General features: G+C 40.2%; 1 protein-coding gene across 1 annotated transcript in view; it reads right to left on the reverse strand.

Moving 5' to 3' along the window:
* The window catches only part of cdkal1 (CDK5 regulatory subunit associated protein 1-like 1), a 303,497-nt gene that overhangs the window by 46,447 nt on the left and 233,157 nt on the right, over window positions 1–23,893 (reverse strand). The gene's annotated exons all lie outside the window — the stretch shown is intronic.

A 23,893-nucleotide genomic window follows, 5' to 3' on the forward strand; every position in this document is an offset into this window, starting at 1 on the left:
ATTATGTTCAGTGTGTGTGTGTGTGTGTGTGTGTGTGTGTGTGTGTGTGTGTGTGGTAGTGTGTGTGTGTGTGTGTGTGGGTGTGTGTGTGTGCGCATGTGAAAGGTTGTGTCCTCTTCATATGTCCAACAAATAGTACATTCTGAAGTGGTGCAATGATGGACTGTCAAGTACTCTGCTGTTTTTCTCTCTGACTCACTCAGGTATCCAAGGACAAGAACACAACAGATGAAGCAAGGGCATACAGAAACTAGGAAAAATAAGAGGGACAATTTGATTTTCTTCAGACAATGCATTTCTTCTTACAGTCTCATTATAGTCTTTTTTTTTTTTTTTACTAATGCTTTATAAGACCGCAACCAAAAGTGAGTGCCAGGAATGGACTCTGGTGAGGGAGTGGAGATGTTGTGGAAATGGTTGACATCTGTTTTCAAATAAGAGCTATTAAGTGACCAAGAACATTGAAACACTTCAGTCAGGGCCATCTTTTATAATATTGTAAGATAAGCATACTGTGAATTACTCTAAGAACGAATTTCCAACGTTATTTTCCACTTATTACTTTGGTACAGCGATTTAGTTTTCTGGCAAATGAGAAAAGATTCTGCTTACAAGAGTAGGCTCAGACTTCATTTTTTTATAGTATCAGGAACAAAGTGATGTGAAGAAGGCAAATAAACAAGTAAACATTACGTTTTTACTCCAGGGGAAATAGGAAATACAGGTGGAAAAGTGGTATCAATTCTGAGTAGCCATCATGGGACACGGTCTCTGTGGTTGTTCTGTCCATAAGGGGCCAAAGAGGAGGCTGAATACAAATGCTGACAGGTGATCTTAATGCTAGGAAAAGGACACTGATGAAATTCCTATAGGCAGAATTGAGCAGAAAGAAAGGTAGCAGTCGAGTTAACTCTCCAAAGCCTTGGGCTATTACTTGTATAGACACAGTATATCATGGAAGGAACATTGGGTTGCAAAGTGCTGACAGTAAAGATTGCATGTATTTATGAAAGGTCACACAGCAACGGAAGAATGAAATCCACAGAATATAGTTCCCTATGGGAAGATGGCAAGCTTCAGGTGACGAAAGAAATAATGTATACTGAGAAGCAGGTCACCCTAAAGGCTTTGAGGCCATTCTGGCAAGTTCAGCAAGAAAAGACTGCGTAAGGAAAATATAATATGAATGTCAGCATCCTATACCAGATGGATGAACACTTGTTTATTAGTTATTACCTCCCATCTCTTAAATAACCCTAAAATAGACATATATTTTGAAATAGACTTATATTTGATCTGACTGTTTTTCCTCTTTATTTTAGTTCTTTTTTGGGTTTGTCTCTTTCTTTTTTCGAGTCTAACCCTCTCTGCTGTAAATCTCATTGGATCCACTGTAGTGCTATATTGATAAAGCATACAGTAGTTGTTCTTATCACTTGATTTCCAAACTCACATTTAACACCCCTGTCAACAGATTTGTCCCACAAAAAAAACCACACCATCAAAATATAACCTTACATTCTGATTTGCCAGCAAGGCTGCCACGATGCATCATTATAAAGTAAAGGGGGGAAAAAACAGTTACACGCTTTGATGTACATGTTAAGTTGTATATATATCTTTTAATCCTACTGTACCTTAAGAGCTTACATAACACACTGCATTCCATACAGTCTGGCGTCCCTTTGAAGGAAATCCTTATTCCACTGCAGAATTCAAAGTGCTGCATGCATTGGATTCATCTTGAATCAAAGCCATCAAAGTATTAGATGTCATAAGAATATAACTACAATGCTTAAAAGCACTTTTATTCTGAGGTTAAGAGCCATGCATCTTTTACACTTTGCATGCTCTTAAAGCAACATAAATGCATCAAATGTTTATTTTATTATATACATTTAAATCAGGGATCATGTACCCAAATGCATTCATAAAAAAAGAAAGAAAAGATGATTTGAAGTAAACACATTACGAAGGTTGCAGAATAAATACAGAATATCCCTAATGTGTTTCTGTGATTGATATGGACTGTGAGTGGACATAAAAAAGCAGAGATTAATGTAGAAGGTCTCTTTATAGGCCACAGGGTCTGAAAGAGTTGACAAACAAACAGTGATGTGTGTGCTTATTAGCCCCATGTATGGACAATGTGTGAGTGTAGCAGGAGGTGAAGGCCGTAGTCTGAATGTATTCATGTGTCAGAGAGAAAAGGAATGGGACAGGGTGGCGGGAAAGCAATTTATTTGCACAATAACCCTATATGCACTGTGCATCTTCACTGGTCTCATGATTCGATTCGATTCCGATTATCCTGTCACCGATTCGATTCGATATCCCGATGCATCACGATTCATACCAATGCGTTGCATCCTCAATTTTCTATATTACTGCACATGGCTTCTTTTTCATCAATGAATACATGCAGTAAATACATATGAACTCTCTTTTTATTATTTAGAAAGTGCTTCAGAAATCAAGAACATAAATGTCTTGACATTACATTTATAAACCAAAATAAATCAATTGTCTAGCCTCCCTATCAGGGTTTCCGTTAGCCGGTAATTACCGGTTTTTAGCTGGTAAAATGTAATAAAAACCGGTAAATTCAAAATGTCCGATGCTCCGATCGATCGGCCGCCGATCATTATCGGCCGATATTCACTCTTAATAGTTTGATCGGTGCTCTCTATAAAGGCCGATCAGGAGAGCTGGATCTGATCGATATGGACATAAACGCGAGTGAAGTGTAACCGGACGGAAGAGAGAGATCAGATCAGCTGCTGCATAATCACCTGAAGCTCCACCCACTGTTTAGTGAGCTGCATGAGAAACTGATGGGCTGTCAGGAGAGAGAGGGAGGGAGAGAGGAAAAGAGAGCATCCGTTTCTCCCGTGTTATTATTCAAAGTTAATGTAAACTTTTGAATAATGTACTTCATCTACTACAAGTAGTTTGTTTGAATGTAATAATTATGTTGTTTGTTGTTTGTGGAATCATTTATTGGAAAATGTATCTGAATTTTTCCGATCTGTTACGATTATAAACTGAAGCAATATAAAAACGAGCCCCATTAACTGAGTTTTAAACATCAACATATCCGGTCCTAATCCGTAATTACCTGCTAACGGAAACTCTGCTACACAATTCTTATTATTATTATTGAAACATGACCGGTAAGTTTCAAATTTGTCCGGTAAAATTAATTCTGTCCGGACATTTGACCGGCGAGAAAAAATCCTAGCGGAAACCCTGCTCCCTATATCTGTGTGTGAAATTGTTCCATCCTCAAAAACTAAAAACTAATGCTTCTCCAGTTTAGCTGCAGCTTCGAGCAACGGCCTTCTGTTAAAAAAAGGACACTGAATGTCCTGAATGTGGCATCACACACATGACTTGAGTCTGAACACAGCAGACAACAGGAGTATTTACAACAGCATTATACAAAAAAAATAGTGCATGTGGGTGCACACTTATTCTCTGTCTTACTGTTACATAAATTCCATGAATGTATGAGATTAAGTTAGCTTCATTATAGGGCTGTGCAATTAATTGTATTTTAATCTCGATTACGATTTTGGCTTGCAACGATTACGAAAACAACGCAATCAAAATAAAACGATTATATTTTTTTATTTTTTTTATTCATCTTTTTATTATTAATTTTTTTTATTGGGTTTTCAGTTAAATTATACTTAAAGTTCAGGGTAATCAACTGTTAAAAATATACTGTTCAAATGTCTTTTTTCAATAAATGGATGTTTTCAAAGTAAATGGATAATCGTTTTTTTAATAATCGTGATATCAATTATTGACCAAAAATAATCGTGATTATGATTTTTGCAGCCCTACTTCATCATATCTCAATCAGTGATTAAGTGAATAATAAAGTTTCTATCGGGTCACTATCAGCCTGTCACTCATTATTTTCAGGAAGGGGGCGGGGTTTGGAGGAACTGAGAGGAGATGGTGATCGCGGAAGCTTTTTTCCTCCTGCCTTCACAAACTTTATACACGTATTTATCAACTGAAAATAGCAAGAGGACATTCATACTCTGCAATCCAAGACTTAATTAAATCCACCAAAAACCTGACATGATTGTAGCGCGAGTATTTTTTAAAAACATAAATCCCTGTGTGTCTGAGCCGCAGCGACACAGACTGATTCAGAGCGGGTCCTTCTGCTGTTGGTTCTGGACTGGTGTTGGTGGATAAAGACTGCTCTGTCGCTGTTCCGCTGTCACGTCTGTTCCCTGATCTCTGCGTCACCGACCGATTTGATATTCAAGTGACAGAAAAAAATACTTTATTGTAAAGCCACGGCCGAAAATCAGGAAGCAACGTTACTACGCTATAATCGATTATGTTCTGTCACTGCGTCGATGCAGAATCATCCACGTGCGCATCGCGATGCATCGTAGAAACGATTTATTTCAACACCCCTAATGTGCAGACAATGTGTAGATTGAAAACTGTTTCTCCAAACGGACGCTCTTTAGATGGTTGAAAGAGGGATTCCCATCAAATAATATAAAGAATAATCTACTGTCATGATTATATAATTTGCCTAAACATCCCACTCTTTCTAGCATGAGAGGAGATTAATATATTATGGCTGTTCAGTCGCCACAGGCACAACGAGCGCTGACACAAACCCACACTGACCGACGTATGGACAAAGTGCAGACTCGAGCAGACTTTCGTGTGGTCTATATCTTTGACACATACATACTGGATGTATTTAATATGTGTCACAAATATAGAGAATCATTCTGGACATCTGGAGAGAATACAGACACAAATAATGTATAACTCACATAGAAAAGAAGAAAGACAGGCAATATAGATCAGAAAGATCTGAGGTGCAAACCCAGGGCCGGTAGGCAGATTCTGACTTCACCAACTTCAGTCAAACATCTTTGGATGTTTAGATGTTTTGAAATGGCATTTTTCCTTATAATATCTAGACGTTTGCCTCAGCAGTGTCGTTTATATGTAGCCTACATAGATTGAAAAGATTTACAGAAGGCCCAAATTATAATGGGGCGAAACAGGATGATGTGGGTGTGTGGCTTGCAGCGGCTGAGTCATTGAAAAGTCGGCTCTGATTCCTTATTCTCTCCCTTTTTTGTATGTACATATGTCATTTGACACTACTTGTTGCCTGTTGCCACTTGATCCAGCCCACGGGGGTCCTGGGAGGGTGGGGATTTTATTTTTGTTTGTTTTTTAAGGGTAATTAAGCTCAGCGCAAGTTCAACCAGGAAGACCGCTTTAATCCATTTACTATTTATATGTTACTACTCTCTATCCTCTCAATAAGTGATCAGGGGGTCACTCCCCAGGTTAACCAATCACTTCGCTCTATTTTCACGAGCCTCTGGGCCGATATTCCGCATTTGACCGATTATCGGTATCGGCCTTTTTTTTAATCAAATTGCCGATAAAACTTTGGCTCTGATGCGGCCGTTTCTCTGGCTGCAGTCACCACTCTGTGTACACGAGCAATGTCCCGCCCACAGCGCTATCTGATAGGCTATCACTGAAGATTTTCCTGGCGGGAGCCAGCCAGAGAGGCGGGACCTTCTCAGATTACAGGCAGGTGCGAAAGAACGCAGACACAGACTGAAGCAAGCAGCAGCGCTGAGCGGCAGAGCCATACACAGGCCCGGACTGGCCATCGGGAGGACCGGGAGGTTTCCCGATGGCCTGGCCTGTTAAGTGGCCTGCTGGCTTGAGGAATTTTTTTAATGTATTGTGAACGCAACGCTGCGCAAATGTGGGTCTGACTCTGCCTCACAGAGGGTGACTGGCTGTCTACATGATGTGGCCTGCCGACATGGCCACTTTCATACAGATCATACACTAATGCCCTCGATTGGTCTCGTGTCATTCAAGCTCGGGAGGGTGTGTATGTGTGGCGCGAGCAAGCGAGAGAGAAAGCGCGTGCACTGGTTACGTGTATTGTTGTTGTTAGCATCCGGTGCTAGCTAGCGGCGCTAACGGAATGAGCTGTCAACAAGGTGGAGGAGAGTCCTCTCCTGTCAGACTGAGAGACTGATAACTACAGCTCAGGTGAGGTAAAGGACTTTAGAGTGTTTAGATAGTTAACTTAGTCTAAGTTCACTGTGGGTCTCAAACGGTTTGGTCACCATTTATGTAAACACATATTTCCATTTGAAGGGGGAGTGATTAGTAAAATATGCATGAATAATACAAAAAAAAAAGTTAACTAGGTGAAAAAAGGTAGGATAAACTTTAAAAACTTGTTGAGAGCTAAAACTAGTCTTTGCTGCTGCCTCAAAGAGGAGCAGGGGGAGAGGAGGGAGACGGTGAGGCTGGTTCAGGAGCCCAGACACACTATGCCATGCTAACTATAAATGAACCAAAAACAAATAAATAAACAAGTTTCAATGTTTTTTCATATTAGATATGGTATGTTATTGGTTATGGCCATGTTCTTATGATTTTATGATTATTTAAATGTATACAGTTCTGTTTCATATGGATGTAGTCTCTTTATTTCCCCCTCAAAGTGAACCAGATTGATGCATTTAAGTCCAACATTAAAAAAAAAAAAAATTCCGCAGGGAGCATGCCCCCGACCCCCCTAGAGGATTTGAGGTCCACCTCCACTTAAAATATGTTCACATGGATAGGTTCCTAAATAGATTTGCACTTTTAAAAAAAAAATAGTAACCCATGTCCATATGTTTATTCTGGGGTAGTTTTAAAGTTTATGGCTATCACTACGGGCAGCAACGCTGTAAATATTGACAAATAAATCCAGGAAAATTACACAAAATAAAACTGGTAGTGGCCTGGTTGGGTGTATAATTCCCGGCCTGACTTATTGTCCCAGTCCGGCCCTGGCCGGTGTTACATGTGTTAAACCGAACATCCCTATCTCCTATGCTGAAGTTGCAAAAACACCACAATCTTATGATCCAATTCTATCAGTTTCCCAGTTACACAGGGACGCGGGAAGTCAGTCAGAGTTGGGGGTGCGTGCAGCGTCTCGCAGCGGAGTAACTGTGGTGCGGAGGGGGGGGGGGGGGCTGCGAGTGGAGCCTCGCAGTTTTTCAGGTTGATATGTGAAGCTCATTAGCTAGCCAACATGTATCTAGCAAATGTTTAGCAAAATATTAGAAGTGAGGCTACTAACGTAGGTCTACTGTAATAGCCTCACTTTTAATAGTTTGCAAAACATTAGCTAGCACTAGTGTTTTGCAGTTGCTAGCAGTTTATTGGGATTTTATGTTAGATAGACAGGCATTGTTTTGATATAATAAATTAAGCATTATTGTTAGTGCCACTTCTTGTCTCTCTCTCTAACTCATTGCAGATGGCTGCACTAAAGAAAAGGGCACAGAGAGGAAACCAGTTGTAAGATGTTTAAAAGTTCATTAAACATAATATATGCTTAAATGCATTTCAAAGAAGTTGTGTTGAGTTGACACCAAGATTTTCTGATTTTACTGCAAATGTATATCGGTTCCAAATATCGGTTATTGGTCTCCTTGATTACTAATAATCGGTATCGGCCTTGAAAAAGCCATATCGGTCAATCTAGACCCCGGAGGATTTCATCGGATCGGTTCTCCCCTCCCGAATGATACTGGGCCTAATCGCCAAAACTCCATTACATTCATTTGTGTATTCCTGGCAATAAATATGTATTCTTACATCAAAACCGTCTCTCCTGATTGAACTGTTTGTATGTTCTTTCACGTGTTATGTATGTGTTTTGTACCATGTTTTTCTGTGTTTCTGCTTAAATAAAACAAAAAAAAGAAGGCCCAAATTATTAAAATGTTCTGATAAATGGACCCGGTATATTTATAGATAGGCAGATTGTGAGGAGACATCAACAAGAGAAGATACATTAGTACAATACTAATCAGTCTATCCATCTTTCCAAACATATAGATTAAATATGACAGTTGAAAAAGATCATTTAAAGTGGACCTATCATGCTATATTTGAAGCATATATTGTAGGGCCATACCTATATAAAACATGTCTGTGAAGTTTTTTTTTTAAAGTACCAAACAGATCATGCATTTTAGCCATGCCTCATTTTGCTCTATTTGCTCTTTTCCAGCCCTGTTTTTGCAAGGGCTGATTCTGCTTTTGTGGCAGACTACAGCGCCACTTACAGGCCTGGCATATGTACTACAGTGTCTCCAGCGCTTTCGAGAGGTCTCTCATTCCCCTGATAGGTGGAGAGTTGCTCATATAGGCGGAGCACCCCTTTTCTGACGTCAGAAAAATTCAATTAATAATCAGCTCCATTGCAGCCCCGTTTCTAGAGATTTGGGTATGGAGGAAAAGAGAGAGGGTTGTGTTTTCTGACACTTGGTGAGTTCCCTGACACACCGGGGGGGAAACATATTCATGTATAAAAGATGTACAAAAATGCATTTTGCATGATAGGTCCCCTTTAAATATATAAAAGAAAATGCAACAAAAATCAAAAAAGACAAGTCAAAATACATTTAAAGTCAGATTGGCTTTAGCAAGATGAGGCTTGAATAAGCAAATGGCTCACAAAAGGGGGCAATATATTAGCACTTCAATGGTGTTGATTGATTTATGGAGGGGGGGGACAGGCACACACACACTCAGACATAATGAACATTAATCAAAGGGAGCAGGTAATAATCAGATGGAGCTTTGAGAGGCTAGCCTGCTAGTGCACAGCTGTGCCATTCAAAGCAACAGTCATCAGAAGCAGACAGAAGGACAAAAAGCTCAATCCCTCAGCATTCACTCACGGCAAGTCAAAGCTCACATGTAGCTAGGAACCCAGGATGCACTCATAATAGCAATCTTGTTTACCGTTCCTATTAAACCACTTCAAAAATACGCTTAGTATATTGCAATTAGGTTGCTTAGTATATTGCAATTAGGTTGATTAATAGTTACAGCGAAGGCTGTAGTGTTTTAATGGCCATCGTGATGTGTCGACTAACAGCAGTATCATTTGGTAACCTGGCTTCCGTCTGTATTGGTATTTATACAAGTATACATGTTCTGCAGTAATTAGGGTCATAGAACAGAATCACAAAGGTGAAGAAAATAGTCAATGAATGGGTTTTGAATTCTAGCACAGACACAAAATTGACCAAGTGGTGTGTAGATGAGGCAGGGGCATGTTGGCAGGCAGAGCCAGCTCGTATTGTGAGTTAATGGCAACAATGCAAATGAGGGGCCAATCTAAATGGCTTTAACATCATTTGAATATGCATTATATCAGCCTGTGTCTTTCTCTCTGTCTTTGTGTACGGTTTTGAATTTGACTCGCATGTGTTCATAAATGGATGTGTGTATGTGCTGTCTGACTTTAGGTGCATTGTCTCTGCCACTGACTTTGCCTCCCTGAATGTGCTTCTTAGAGAGGCTGAGTTTGCATATAGTAAGCTCTGATTTGCTTTCTGAACAAACAGGGATCCAGGGACCAATATGCCAGGTCTATATGCATGTTGTTCCAAGTCTACTGTTTGAATACACAATGAGCTTTTCAAATGGCAGGTAAAGAGGGAGGGTGCTTCATAGAGTGTCTGTTTTATCTCTTTGTGCATTTAAGCAAATGTAGTTGTGGACAACACAGGAAAAAGTGATCACTTTGGTGTGTGTCTCTTATTACTCTGTGTTTGTGTTGAAGATGAAGGGGCCCTTGGGTGGAATATGGCTGAGTGACTAGGCTATCAAAGAGCCAGTGATGTGTGTGTGTGTGTGTGTGTGTGTGTCCATTTGTGGTACAAGCCACACAACTGGGGCCTGAGTAAGATTCCAATTAATCCCTCTTTATTCATTTCTCACACACACACACACACACACACACACACACACACACACACACACACACACACACACACACACACACACACACACACACACACACACACACACACACACACACACACACACACACACACACACACACACACACACACACACACACACACACACACACACACACACACAGTATTCCAGAACAAAAGTTATAAAACCAGAAATAAAACCAAATGTCCAAATCTGTAAGTGTAGTGTTCCAGCATGTTGTAACTGCTAGAGTTTAAAATATTATCAGACATTTGGAAGAGAAATTAATATGTGCTAAAAATATCAAGTGTCATCATCTGTGATTCTTCCCTTGTGCTTCATGTGTATGTCAATATTTGCACAACAGCTGCACCAAATGTCATTCAACTGGGAAAAAACCCATTATATTCATCTTATACTCATTTTTGTTGTTTTTATATCTTTAATAGCCAGACATGCCCCAATGTAATCATCATCATTATTTGTATCCTAGTTGTAAGCTCATTGTGAAATGAAATGTGCTGCACATTACAGAGCAAACAGTAAAATTCTATTTAATAGAAAGCATCATTCTATGTGATGACAAAACATTGACTGGGTAAAGTTGGATTCAAGATTTAATGAATTTGTTGATCCCAGTTGAAATACACTGCTAGTTCAGGGAAACACTGCAGCTACTACACAAAAGGCTGCATTTGTGCTTCAAACTAAGATGCTATGGATATGGCTCAATAGTTGTTTATATACTATAAAACATCTCATCTATTTTCAGTATGGATGATAGGGAATAGAAAACCTATTGCAATGTGACATGCTTGTGAAGAAAAGCAAATTACATTTCAAGGAAGAAATCGGTGACCTTTCAACCTTTTTTTGAGACACAGGACAAGACTGTAGGAAATGTATTTTTGGTCACCATGACATGCATGTAGAATTGATGCATGTAATATAAATGTTACTCATATTCCTCTTCAAAACATATCTTGTAACATGTTAGCATGACTACGTTTCACTGATTGCATACAGAGCCGTTTAAAACAATATAAAGGACCTTTTAATGCCTTCATACGCTGTTACTGTGACCTTGTTTGTCAGAACAAATACATTTCTGCCTCTACTCACATCCGTTAATAGGCCTGGATAAAAAAATATCAACTGGCATATTGGCCTGTGGTGAACATGATACACAAACAACACCACTGTATGTACCCAATAAAGCCTATGGCAGTTGCCCACTCCATATACCAGGCTGCTAATGGGCACACACGGCCATGCTCTAATGTCAACAAGCATTTACCCATAAACAGGTCAAAGCAAGTGAAAATGATGCCATACTTCATTTAATTAGTAAACTAGCCTCTGTCCTCCAACAGCCCTCCAAACAGTTCTCACTTCGATCCATACTTGGCAGCAAAGGTTATTCACTCATATATGGTACATTAGATGCATAAACAACTTGTGTCCTCAATAAAGGCCAGGGGCATTCCATGTTCTACTCTGCAAAGTGTTATTTACTCATGAAATAAGCTATCATATCACATACATTTCTGCTGAATGACTTTTGACTTTTCTAAGGGCCGAAAAACAAATAATCAAAATCATTAGAACAAAAACAGAAAACATACTGCATGTTCTGTAAGAGCCTGAAGCACAGCTGGCCGAGGCCTATCAGGTACAACTTTAGTGTAGGCAGTGTTCTTGGCCAAAGGGAAAAACATAAATTAAATTAAAAAGAACATATGCCTGTAACGTAATACCGTTACAAAAGTCCTAGCCAACGCTAAAAGTTTTCCCACAGTATGTTAAGAACTTGTTACAACAGTGATAACAGTATAGCAATTCAGACAAAGACACAAACTGGAATGTTCTCATTTCAATGAAGCAGAGGGGGTTACATAAAGGTATAATTCACCCTAGGGATGCACTAGTAAACAACTCATATCCAAGCTTTACTGATGCACAGCCAGGTAAGTCACTATAAATAGTGCATACACAGATCTTTAATGTTACACAATGGAACCAGTACACAGAAGTGGGTTAAAAGTTCATCAGCGGTTCAGCAACGATGCAATTACATTACAGTAGATACACAAACTATGAGAAGCCCAAAAGCATAGTTATCAACACCCTACAAATAACAAAGTTTGTTTATATTATCTACTATATATCATAAGCCAAACACAACTGACAATTTAGCCAAGAGTAAGTAAATAATTGTGGCCTTAATACTATGACTGATCATAGTGGTGGCGAAGTCCATAGGCTCGGCAACTAGAAGGTCACCAGTTCAAGTCCCGGCAAGACCAAGTGCTACCGAGGTGTCCCTGAGCAAGGCACCATTCCCTACACTGCTCCCCGGGCGCCGTTCATAATGGCAGCCCACTGCTCCTAACACTAGGATGGGTCAAATGCAGAGAAACCATTTTGTTACATACTACCTGTACTGTGTAATGAAAATACAAGTGAAAAAAAAACAAAAAAAAAACACTGGTGCCAAATGTGTAGAAGGTAACACTTATCAGAGGACACAGTTATCCTATAGTATACTGTTGTTTTTGCCGATGGGGAATTTAATGCACTGGTTGTGTCTTAGTTCAATGTCGGCTTGGGGACTTGTTGTCACTACATGTGTTGTCCTGATGAAAAAACCCTCTCCGAACAATGTGATTACAATGTGGCCTTGCAATGACTTGTACACATACCGCCTCAGAGCACGGCAGTCAAAACGCACTAAATACTCACCCACCCACCCCCACACACCCACACCCCCACACACACACACCCACACCCACACCCACACACACACACACACACACACACACACACACACACACACACAGTGATAGTGTACTTAACATACACTCTGACACACACAAAATAGAGGGGTTGAAAATACACAGAATCCAGAACACACACAAAAAGATGAACATACATCTCCAGAAACGCGCACACACAAAGAGCTGTAGGGATACTTTGACTTAATTTGTTTATGCTGGGGTTCCTGGAAAAGAACGTGCTCAAGGCAGCGCATCACTTCTGCATGAGAGGAGATGAGTGGAACTGGTCTGCTTCTCTCTTTATTTCGGTCTCTTCTGGCTCTTGTTTGTATTTTTTGTCATTGCCCATCTACGACAGGCTATCACAGAGGCCTGCTTCAAACTGGAGCCTCTGTTTATCTCTTTCCCTTTTATTTTACATCTTTCAATTCTCTGGCCCTCTTGACAAATGAGTTGCTAAATCTCTAAGGAAATGCATGGACTCTAAGAGAAAGGGAGGACAAACAGACACTCCAACAAGCTATACAAATACTGTATGTATAAATAAAAGCAAATTATATATGGGAATTGAGGCCAGATGCCATGGGAATTACCAGCAAACAGATAGAGTCAGCAATGGTACAGCTACAAAACACACAGTTTGGGTCAAAAAGGGTTCACTGGAGCATTACCATCATGGCCTGCGGGATTGTGGGTTTGAGAAAAACCTGTTAAGAAAGACATTATCTAATCTGCTATGAATGCACATACTATAATATATCTATGCGTTTGCTCTGATGAATACCGTGTTATCAGTCTTGGGTCCTCTAAGAGGAAAGCTTTAATCTCACTTGATTATTGTTCTTTCTCTTTATAGTTGTCTAATTATTTATCACTGAATGCTTTTCAAAGGAGGGCTTATTGAAGATTCACATTATTTTCATCTGCATTACAAAGTTGACCACACTGACTGTTACCAAACGCTGTGCTATATTCCATACTTTGTTTTCATCTGTTTATCTAATCCTTAATCAACCTGCAAAGTGCGCACGCACACGCACACGCACACACACACACACACACACACACACACACACACACACACACACACACACACACACACACACACACACACACACACACACACACACACACACACACACACACACACACACACACACACACACACACACACACACACACACACACACACACACACAGGTGGCCATTAAGCATTTGATCCTCCCTGCTTTCTTTCAACAGAAGCATCATGTCATCGAGTTGTCTGACAAGCCCTCAGGGCACCTCTTCTCTCTTTCATAGCTGGACTTATTTTTACAACATGACAGAAATACATGTGACGGATAGAGATAGATGATAAAGGAAGTTATCTAGAAGAGAGAGAGAGAGAGAGAGAGAGAGAGAGAGAGAGAGAGAGAGAGAGAGAGAGAGAGAGAGAGAGAGAGAGAGAGAGAGAGAGAGAGAGAGAGAGAGAGAGAGAGAGAGAGAAGTTCAGGTCATTTTCATTTTAATTGGGTGCGTGGGTCTGCTATGCTTCTGATAGTTGATTTATGCAAATTATGTAAATGTATGTAAAAGCTATGGTAATTAGGTAAAGAGAGTAACCTGAGGCAGAAACATGTTTAGAGAAACCTTGAATCCTGGTCAGAGGGACCAGGAAATTCACTCACTTACAGAGAGCAAGCCTCCACTGCTTCGACCCATGAAGTGACCACGGAAGTTTTTGGGAAGTTTTGGGAATGATTGAAATTCAGATTCTCAAGGCTCATTAAAATGACTTTCAGTGGTTAAGCCACAGAGATTCTCAGTCGATCAGATGCTCTGTTTGTGCTACAAAATACAGTGTGGACTACATGATGTATTTAGAAGTATACAAAATATTATTTTTGCTGATCAATCAAAACATCATAACAAAATCAGACCAGGGACAATAACCCATCAAATAAGTGGATGTGACGAAGAAAGAGTTTGAGCCTCACCTGCGCCCATTCACTTTTTATTAGCTTTTTTAAAAGGCATGAAATACAACCACGGCACTGAAGTCAAAAGAAAGAGAAAATCCCTGATGGCTTTTTGTGCCGTCTAATGGGCTTTAAGTCCACTTTTCCCCTGGCGAGACTTCAAACAACTAAAACTCGCTGCGACAAGTCTGGGCTCTCATATATCAACACTAGCAGAGAGTAGCAGTGAAAGCCAAAGCAAGAATGCAAGTAAGAAAGAAAGAAAGAAAATGAAAAAAGAAAGAAAGAAAAAAGAAAGAAAGAAAGAAAGAAAGAAAAAGGCTTAGTGAGGAAAAGTTGAATCAGCAAGAAATGGCAGTTAGAAGAGCATTTGTTTTTGTTTCCAATCGGGACAGCATACACAGCCTATCATACCAGAATGTGAAGACTTTTGAATATTTCATCAGGAGAAATGTGAGAAAGAGAGACACTGCTGAAGAATAATAAAAAAACAGGGCCCATCAGCTGCTCTTACTGGCTTACTGCAAAGTTCAACATCTGTGTGAAAAAGCATTTGACTGCTCTTTAAATTGATTGGCCCATCTGCTTTTCACAACATGTATCCTGTGTATGTTTTCACCACAGATTGTGTTCTTGCAACACGCTGTCTATATATCTTCAAAAAAGCGGACGCATTGGTCATAGCTGACGATACCGCTATACAGCGATTCTACACTTCAACTGTGATGTAATTGTGGCTAATTAAAAATGATATAAACACACTGTCAAAGGATTAAGAATCATAGTGATGATGCCAAATTAACATTGGCATAAAATTGTCCTGACCTAACATTCCATGATGTCTCATCAAACATGGGAATTTGTGTCAGCCTAACAAAGATGGCTAAATTTGTTTTAGGTCAGTCTCACTTTGTACTTCTTCCTTATGTGATACTGATTTAAAAGTGGTATATATCTATCATATAAATAAGAACAACAGAGATTTATGATATTTATTAGTTCTATCATTAGGAATGTCTTACAAGCACCCATTTATTATAAAGGTCCACACGAACCACGGTTCCAGGTGAACCTTTCCACATTGTTTTTCATTGTTTTCCCATAACTGGCCACAGCTTCCCCCCCTACCTAATGACGCCTGTTAATTACAGCTATTTATTAGCCCCAAACAGGCCTTCAGAACAACAAGCAAACACACTAATCTATACGCAACACATTGAGAGATGGCTCTACCTATGATTACAAGAAAAAAATGAAACGGTGGCCACAAATGTGAATAGGTGTCAAAGTTGGGTTTTCTTTTCTCTGGTTTGATGCCATGAATATTCAGTTCATCCTTTTATCCTGAGGTGTTTGTTCAGGTTCTTTTGTTTCACTTTCTCTCCTTCAATGTGTGTGCTTGCTATTTGTTTCCCTTTATCTTTCAGGGATTCTCTCCTTTATTCTCCACATCTGTCCAAGGTGTTTTGAGAGAGCAGTGAGTAATGATGTTGCTTTGTTATTATCACTCTTACAGCAGTGCTAGGAACATACACTTGACAAAACAGCAGACATCTTTGTGCAAAAAATAAGCACTTACAGTAAAAAAACTGTGACTCAAGGGGAAGAATAATTATTACATGAAAGGGCAGAGAAATAGGTATTTCTAAATGCCTTGGTGGTTTGTTGAATAGGTTTAGGGGTTCCTTGCTGTTTGACATAGTTACAGTACATTACATTCTGACAAATGACATGAATGTCTAGGAACAATCTTCTACTGTTTTGCATTTTAAAGAGTTAATACAATAATAACAATCACAGTCAGTTGATTACCAACAGATATGTGGTTTGGTCATGCTAAGCTTCAGCATTGTTGAATGCAGCTTTATATGTTGCACCTAAATGTTGTTGTGTACAAGCGGATTCATTGATTTTATGTCAGCAGCAGATTTACAGTTCTGCAGAAGTGTTATTGGTGGTGCATCTCTAGACCATCTATCTAAGTGTTGCTGGCAGTGAGGCTTTTTTATTTTTTGTATTGCAGATCCTATGGAACTTGACATTGATTTGATTATTACAATATATGATTTGTTTCAGAAAAGAAAACGGTCCGTGAGACCACTGAAGAAGCCCCTACCCTACATACTAGGGATGTTAAGATTCACCGATTCGCATCGGTGCACCGGCATAAACGTTCAAGATGCGAGTGGACCGGTTGAAAGAGTGCACATCGGCTACAGTTTAGGTTGAACTCGCGATGCATCGATTGTAGCGTCTGTAAAAAAACGATTCATTGAAATAATATCCTCTCATCCTGAGACGATCTTTGCTTTGCACTACGGAGGCCGAGAGTCTCAGTTATCAACACACATGGAAGTCGAGGAGAAAGACAAACACAGCGCACCGAAAAATATCTACAAATCAAACGTTTGGCAACACTTCGGATTTTTCAAGAAAGACGGACAACTTGAAAAATCGCTCGCAAATTCTAAACGATGCCGTGCCGCTTTAAAGTACACAAGTAGTACGAGGACATTAGCGACGCACATACAGAGTTAGACATATGAGTTAAATCACTCAGTGAGGTGTTACGGAGCTTACACACGGCGGCGTGCGTTGAAGCTTGCCGGCGGGCATGTCTGAAGCTAGACCAACAACCTAAATCTACCGCCCCGGACACACAAGCAGCAGTTTGATTGGCTGACGCTTCCGTCGAAGCTTTAAAAGTAGAACATTGCTCGACTTTTGAAGTGAGCAAAAGCTACGCTTTGCTCCCACAATGCAGTTTGGCGAAGCATGACGTCACCCCAGTCAAAGTGAATGGGCAGAAGCGTTGAAGCTTCAACGCACGCCGCCGTGTGTAAGCTCTGTTATGTCAGTGAGTGGTATTTAGTTTACAGCAGCCTGTGACTGCCAATAATAGTTTAAATGTCTTCCCTATCATTGTAATCAGTTATGAAATACCTGTTTGTGAAAGGTTATTTGTATTTGGTATTGTTCATATAGAAACCAATACCACTGCTTTCTGCTCACTGGTGAGCCTATGAATGAGTGTTAAGCACATCAGGCTGGCAGCTGTATGGGCATTGCACTATGGTAGTTGTTATTTGCACATTGTTAATTATGGGCAATGCATCCTTACATTGTTTAACTGTGAGGTGTTATACAATTGTACTGTACTCTGGAGAGTTTTTCAAGGTAAAAAAGAAACAGCATGATGGGATGTGCAGTACCAAATATGTAAAGCACTTTTTTGTTAATTTATGATTTGCTGCATATAAGGAATACAACTAAAATCCTCTGTTGTATCATTATTTTTGCATCGTGTTGAATCGCATCGTATCGCCCCGAATCGCATAATGTTGAATCAAATCGTATCGAATGTATCGCAACAGGAGTGAATCGTATCGTATCGCATCGCCTGGTGTTTCAAATGTATCGTTAATGTATCGTATCGTTGGCAACGTATCGAGATGCGCATCTCATCGGCCTCAGTGATGGAGATGCACCTCCCTACTACATACACACCTGCAGTACAATGATATTATTTTGAACCACAAATCAGCCTTTATAGTACGACTCAATCAAATCACATCAAAAATACAGGGTAGGGCTGGAAACAGGGATTCAAGATGATCAGAAACTGGAAAAAAGTTATTCTTACTATTTATGGTTAAAAATAAATACTTTAGTTTCTTAAAGATGTCAGGATGAGAAGACTTGGGAATAATCGGTGTTGCACAAACACATACAAAGAACATAACAAGGCTTAAAAGCACAGTAAACACACTTGCTGTCACTATTTTGACTGCCTTTATATAAACTCTAAATTATTTCTTCCGTACACACACACACACACACACACACACACACACACACACACACACACACACACACACACACACACACACACACACACACACACACACACACACACACACACACACACACACACACACACACACACACACACACACACACACACACACACACACACACACACACACACAGCCTGCAGTCAGTTAATGCATCACTTTCCCCCCCTGCTGTGCCCCAGTTTTTGTAACTCGGTTATAATGAGAATAAAGCCTTTGCAGTAGTGGTTTCACATTTGGCCCAATACACACAGCTCATTTACAGGGCCATGTTTATGTTCCAGCAAGATTTCACGTAAAACTCATGTTTACATTCAGTCATGTTGGTCAGTCATTCTTGCTTTAGGGCAGAGGTGGGGAACCTTTTTCCTCTCAAGGGCCATTTCAATGTTTTCAACATCCTCCGAGGGCCGTACAAATTATTGACCTCTGCTTAAAAAAACTAAAATCACAGCCCATTAATTTCACCTTTCTTTCATGCTGTGCAAAGAAAAAGCAACCTCTTAATCCAGATATCTCACCATGACTCGCGCATGCATGCACGAGCACGGTTGTGGCATGACCACCCAAACAGAAAGATATGGACACAAGATGTGTGCAAATGTATTTAGTTTCCTATCCATGTGGACATGATTTAAGTGGGATGGTGGACCTAACCTCCTCTAGGGGGGTCTGGGGGCATGCTCCCCCGGGAAGATTTGTTTTTAAATGTTGAAGTTAAAAGCATCAATCTGGTGCACTTTGAGAGCAACATTAGGAGATCTATGGATACATCTCTCAACACCCAGATGAAACAGAACTGTAAGCAGATTTAGTTTTTCTTTATGGATATTTTACAAATCACTCTCCTTTCAAACTGTATTCTTGTTTATTAATACAACTTTTTTTTACTGTCATATAGTATTTTATACCTGTTTACTTTATTATCTTATTTTGTTATAACTATAATGATCATATAAAGATGTGCCTTTACCTCATGGTTGTAGAAAAATATTCTTATATTCGTTAGCATAGCTAGCTAACCAGATGCTAATAACAACAAAGTTATTGACTGTATGATCAGTATGATGACAGATCGCCACCGGGCTTACAACTAAAACACAGCCACCCAAAAACTGCAGCATGTGTATAGAGGCTTCCTAATGACGTCACGGGATTTCGCGGCAGACATCTTGGAGTACCACTCTACTGGCGGCAGCGTTAAAAAATGGCGAAAATGAAAGGCTACTACGAATCACTAAACCCGGAGGATAAGACCGTTTACAGAGAAAAATGTGCGTCGATTGGTTCGGTGGACCCTTATTTGATTCCCGTTAAGGATTACAGCACCGATATAAATTCATGGCCTTCACTTTCCTACTGTGATATCGTGAACTACCTGTTTTTTTCGCCTATTCTATTGTACACCATGGAGGAAATGAAGGCGTACAAAGGACTCTAGGCACATAAAGAGTTCACATCCGGGTGGATCCGCGACGTTTGCGTTGCATGTCAAGGAGATGTGGCTGTAATAGCTGGAAAAGTGAGTAAATATTTCGTGAGGTCCTCTTCAGCTGGCTTTTTAAATATCCCTAAAGTCCCCCAAAATAAAATGGGTGAGGCTGCTTTTATCCACTACGCTACCAAGAAATATCAGAGGCCAACTCAGTGGACATTTTTAAACACCAGCTTTTATTTAGGTTGTACCTATATCTATATGTTTACTTTATTTTATAGGGTTTTATATTGTTGCATCAATTAACTTAGTCTTGTGTCTTATTATGTATTTTTATTATCATACCTTTTACCTCGCCGTGTCTCTTAACCTTTTAAAATGTTATATGTATGTTGTTGCTATGTACCTGTAAAGGTCTTAACATCTGATCTGAGGGGAATTTCTCGTGGTTTATTTTTAACTTGTGATTGTAAAGCACTTTGAGCTACACGTGCTTTATGAAAAGGGCTTTATAAATAAAGCTTTATTATATATTGCAATATATTTACATTCCAAAAGTTGTGAACCTATTCTTGGTTGTCAGCTTCTGTTATGTGCTACCTAACATATGACAAGGTGGTTCTAAATAGTCAACAATCCAATAATATTTTTGTATTTTATTTTTCAGGTATTGCATTCTCAGAGTATTGGGCTGCCGCCAACATGTCCGTGGGTACTGATGAAGAAGGATGGTGCAGTCATCACAGCTAACTGCAACTGCAAGGCTGGTTTGGGATCAACATGTACCCATGTTGCATCTCTCCTTTTCTACATAGAAACATACGGATACGTGATGCCAAGACAGTTACCTTGGAAAAGGCGTCCCCTCTCAAAAGAAACAGAAGTACTAATCAATCTGAATGACAGTGTATATATGTATTTGATTGAACTTGTTTCTTTTACATCAAATCTATATAAAGAACATGTAAGTACACGGCATCTCAGTTGTTTCCCTGACTCAGACTGCAAGGAATCTGGGTGTGATCCTAGATAACAACCTGTCCTTCACCGCAAACATCGCTGCTACAACCCGTTGCTGCAGATACACGCTTTACAACATCAGGAGGATACGTCCCCAGCTGACCCAGAAAGCGACTCAGGTTCTGGTCCAGGCTCTCGTCATCTCACGCCTAGACTACTGCAACTCCCTCCTGGCTGGTCTACCTGCATGTGCCATCCGACCTCTGCAGCTCATCCAGAATGCAGCGGCTCGTCTGGTCTTCAACCTTCCTAAATTCTCCCACACCACTCCGCTCCTCCGCTCCCTTCACTGGCTTCCGGTAACTGCTAGAATCCACTTCAAGACAATGGTAGTTGCTTACCATGCTGCGAATGGATCTGGCCCTTCCTACATCCAGGACATGGTTAAACCGTACACCCCAGCACGTGCACTCCGCTCTGCATCAGCCAAACGACTCGCTGCACCCTCGCTGCGAAGGGGACCCAAGTTCCCATCAGCAAAAACACGTGGGTTTGCTATCCTAGCTCCAAAATGGTGGAATGAGCTCCCCATTGAAATCAAGACAGCAGAAAGCTTACACACCTTCCAGACTGAAAACTCATCTCTTTCGACTCCACTTCGAGCGATAGAACTATTAACAAAGCACTTATATACTAATAAAGGACTGGCTTATCTACAGCCAGTTGAGTAGCACTTGAAATGTTTTGCTCTATGAAGCCTGATGTACTTATATGACTCTGTTTTCTTCAAGGTTGTGTCTTGTTGGTCGAACGCACTTATTGTAAGTCGCTTTGGATAAAAGCCTCAGCTAAATGCAATGTAATGTAATGTAAGTGTAACAATCAAAACAAGTTGTGCACACTAAAATGACACAAAAATCATCATTATTTAAACTGACACTCAAAGAGCAAAACCTCAGCTCAAATATCCAAAACTCTAAACACATGTTCAGCTCTGCACCCAATTTGCAATTCAACTTTCCACTTTTTGAAAAGTAAAAGTATAAGAACAGCATATTTGTGTTTCTGCACATATGTTGGAGACTTGAACAATCTTTATTTGCAGAATTCTCTATATCAAACGCCATGAAACAGTGTGCTTGAGCACGATGGTGTGTAGTTGGTTTTACAAAATGTCTTGTACTATGAATGAAGTGTGTGCCATTTGGTGCAACAGTTTGGTTTTGGTAAGTGTTTCTGTAGTTCTGGGTGCTGTGCTTAAGTCTGCAGTATATATGAGGTGTTTTGCACTTTGTGTGTATGGTTTTGTGAATTGTGTTTAGTGTTTTGAGAAAATAAGCCCTGCTTTCAAAAAATGTGTTTTAGCATTGAAAAAAACTGTAATATGAACACAATGTTAATCTATCTGTTATGTGAGGTGATCTCTGCAGCTTACAGTTAAAGAAGCATGTACTTGTTTTTCACTGGGTAAATTGGAAACCTGTAATAAATATAATACTTTGCCCTTTCAATTGTTTTTTTCAAAATGTATTTACCCAACCTTAAATCAGTCTGAGTTGCAGTGCCAGTCTCTGGTTTAATCAGTCCTTCTTCTTCCCCAGTGGCTCCCAGGACTGCATGGTGTGGGCTCTTCTAAAGATGGTATATCAGACACCATGCTGTAGAGATCAAGTAGTGATGGATGACCTTTTTCTGGCGCATAAACTTATAACTGGCATGTGTAGCAGGGGAAGGTGCTGTAATTTTCTCGTGGCCCAATTTGACAGACGGTGCCCAGTCAGGATGATTTTTGTCAAAAAGTGCCACTTGTAGGTCAGTTATATCCTGGGTGAACTGTTAATTAATACAAATGTGACCTCTTTTGACAGGACAAGTCAGACTTTAGATATATTTAAAATGCTGGTGTCAAGACATTGGAACATGACAAATAATTGAGGAAACCAAAAGCCTCTGAAAAGGTACCAGGGACTGTACAGCCTTTACTGTTTACACATAATCAAATGGCCAGTAGGGGGAGGAATTACTTTAAATTGCAGTTAAACGAAGCACTGCAGGGGATTGACAGACTGGTGTGAAGATGACCAAGGGATGACTTTACTTTGTAGATACTCCACAATCTGATATGTCGATCGATGACAGACTCCAGGATTCCTATTTCCTTGTTAAGATCCATGTCTTAGTACGTGGGTTATATGTTCATTTTGAATGTTTGTATGTAAAACCCGACACTTACCTGATGTGAAATTATCCCCACAAACGCGAGTATAGTTGTGGTTGGATGGTTTGAGATCCTCCCGAAAGTTCATGTGTTACTTCACCCTGGTGTGTTATAATAACCGCCGGCAGCCTGTAAAATGACTTCGGCCCCCTGTTTCGATCACCTCTGTTGCCGCAGCCAACAATGGCACAGAAGTTAACCATTGTATGTCCGGTAAAAAACAAACATTGAACTGGTATGACTTATTACGGTGTCTGTTTTGGTACTCCAGTATGGCCGTTGCGCTGACCGTGACGTCATATGCAAAGCCTCTATACGGCTCCTTATGGGTACTGCAATTTTTGGAAGTGCCGGAGCGGAGCTGCGTTCTGGTGCTCCTCGTCAGAACTACACCCCTGTCAGACATATACCACGTGATGACACGTTAGGCTTGTGTTGTGTTCAAGGACCCTGACCTTGGCCAGGAAAAACAGGCACTCACTTGTTTAATTATTTTGCGGTCTAGATTTCTTTAATTTTTTTCTTTTTTGCGTGTGTTTATAAATTACCTCGAGGCGGGCCACACCAAATGGTCTCGCGGGCCGTATACGGCCCGGGGGCCGGAGGTTCCCCACCCCTGCTTTAGGGCCTTAAAATAACCTCTATCTTTTTTGTTGAAAGGTCAAATGAAGCTGTGCAACCCAGAGCCCTAAAGAGATAAGAGTTACGACACTCTTTGATATCGCCGCCAGCCGGTCACGTGGTTTATGTATGCCGGGATAGTTCAAAACGCACTTCCGTTGCAATGCTTCTCTATGGTAAAAACAGCACAAACATGGTCAAAATAGTCATAGATTAAACCAACGCTGTTATTTTTTAAAGAT

The sequence above is a fragment of the Gymnodraco acuticeps genome, unplaced genomic scaffold (assembly GCF_902827175.1).
Source record: "Gymnodraco acuticeps unplaced genomic scaffold, fGymAcu1.1, whole genome shotgun sequence".
In the NCBI taxonomy this organism is placed as follows: Eukaryota; Metazoa; Chordata; class Actinopteri; order Perciformes; family Bathydraconidae; genus Gymnodraco; species Gymnodraco acuticeps.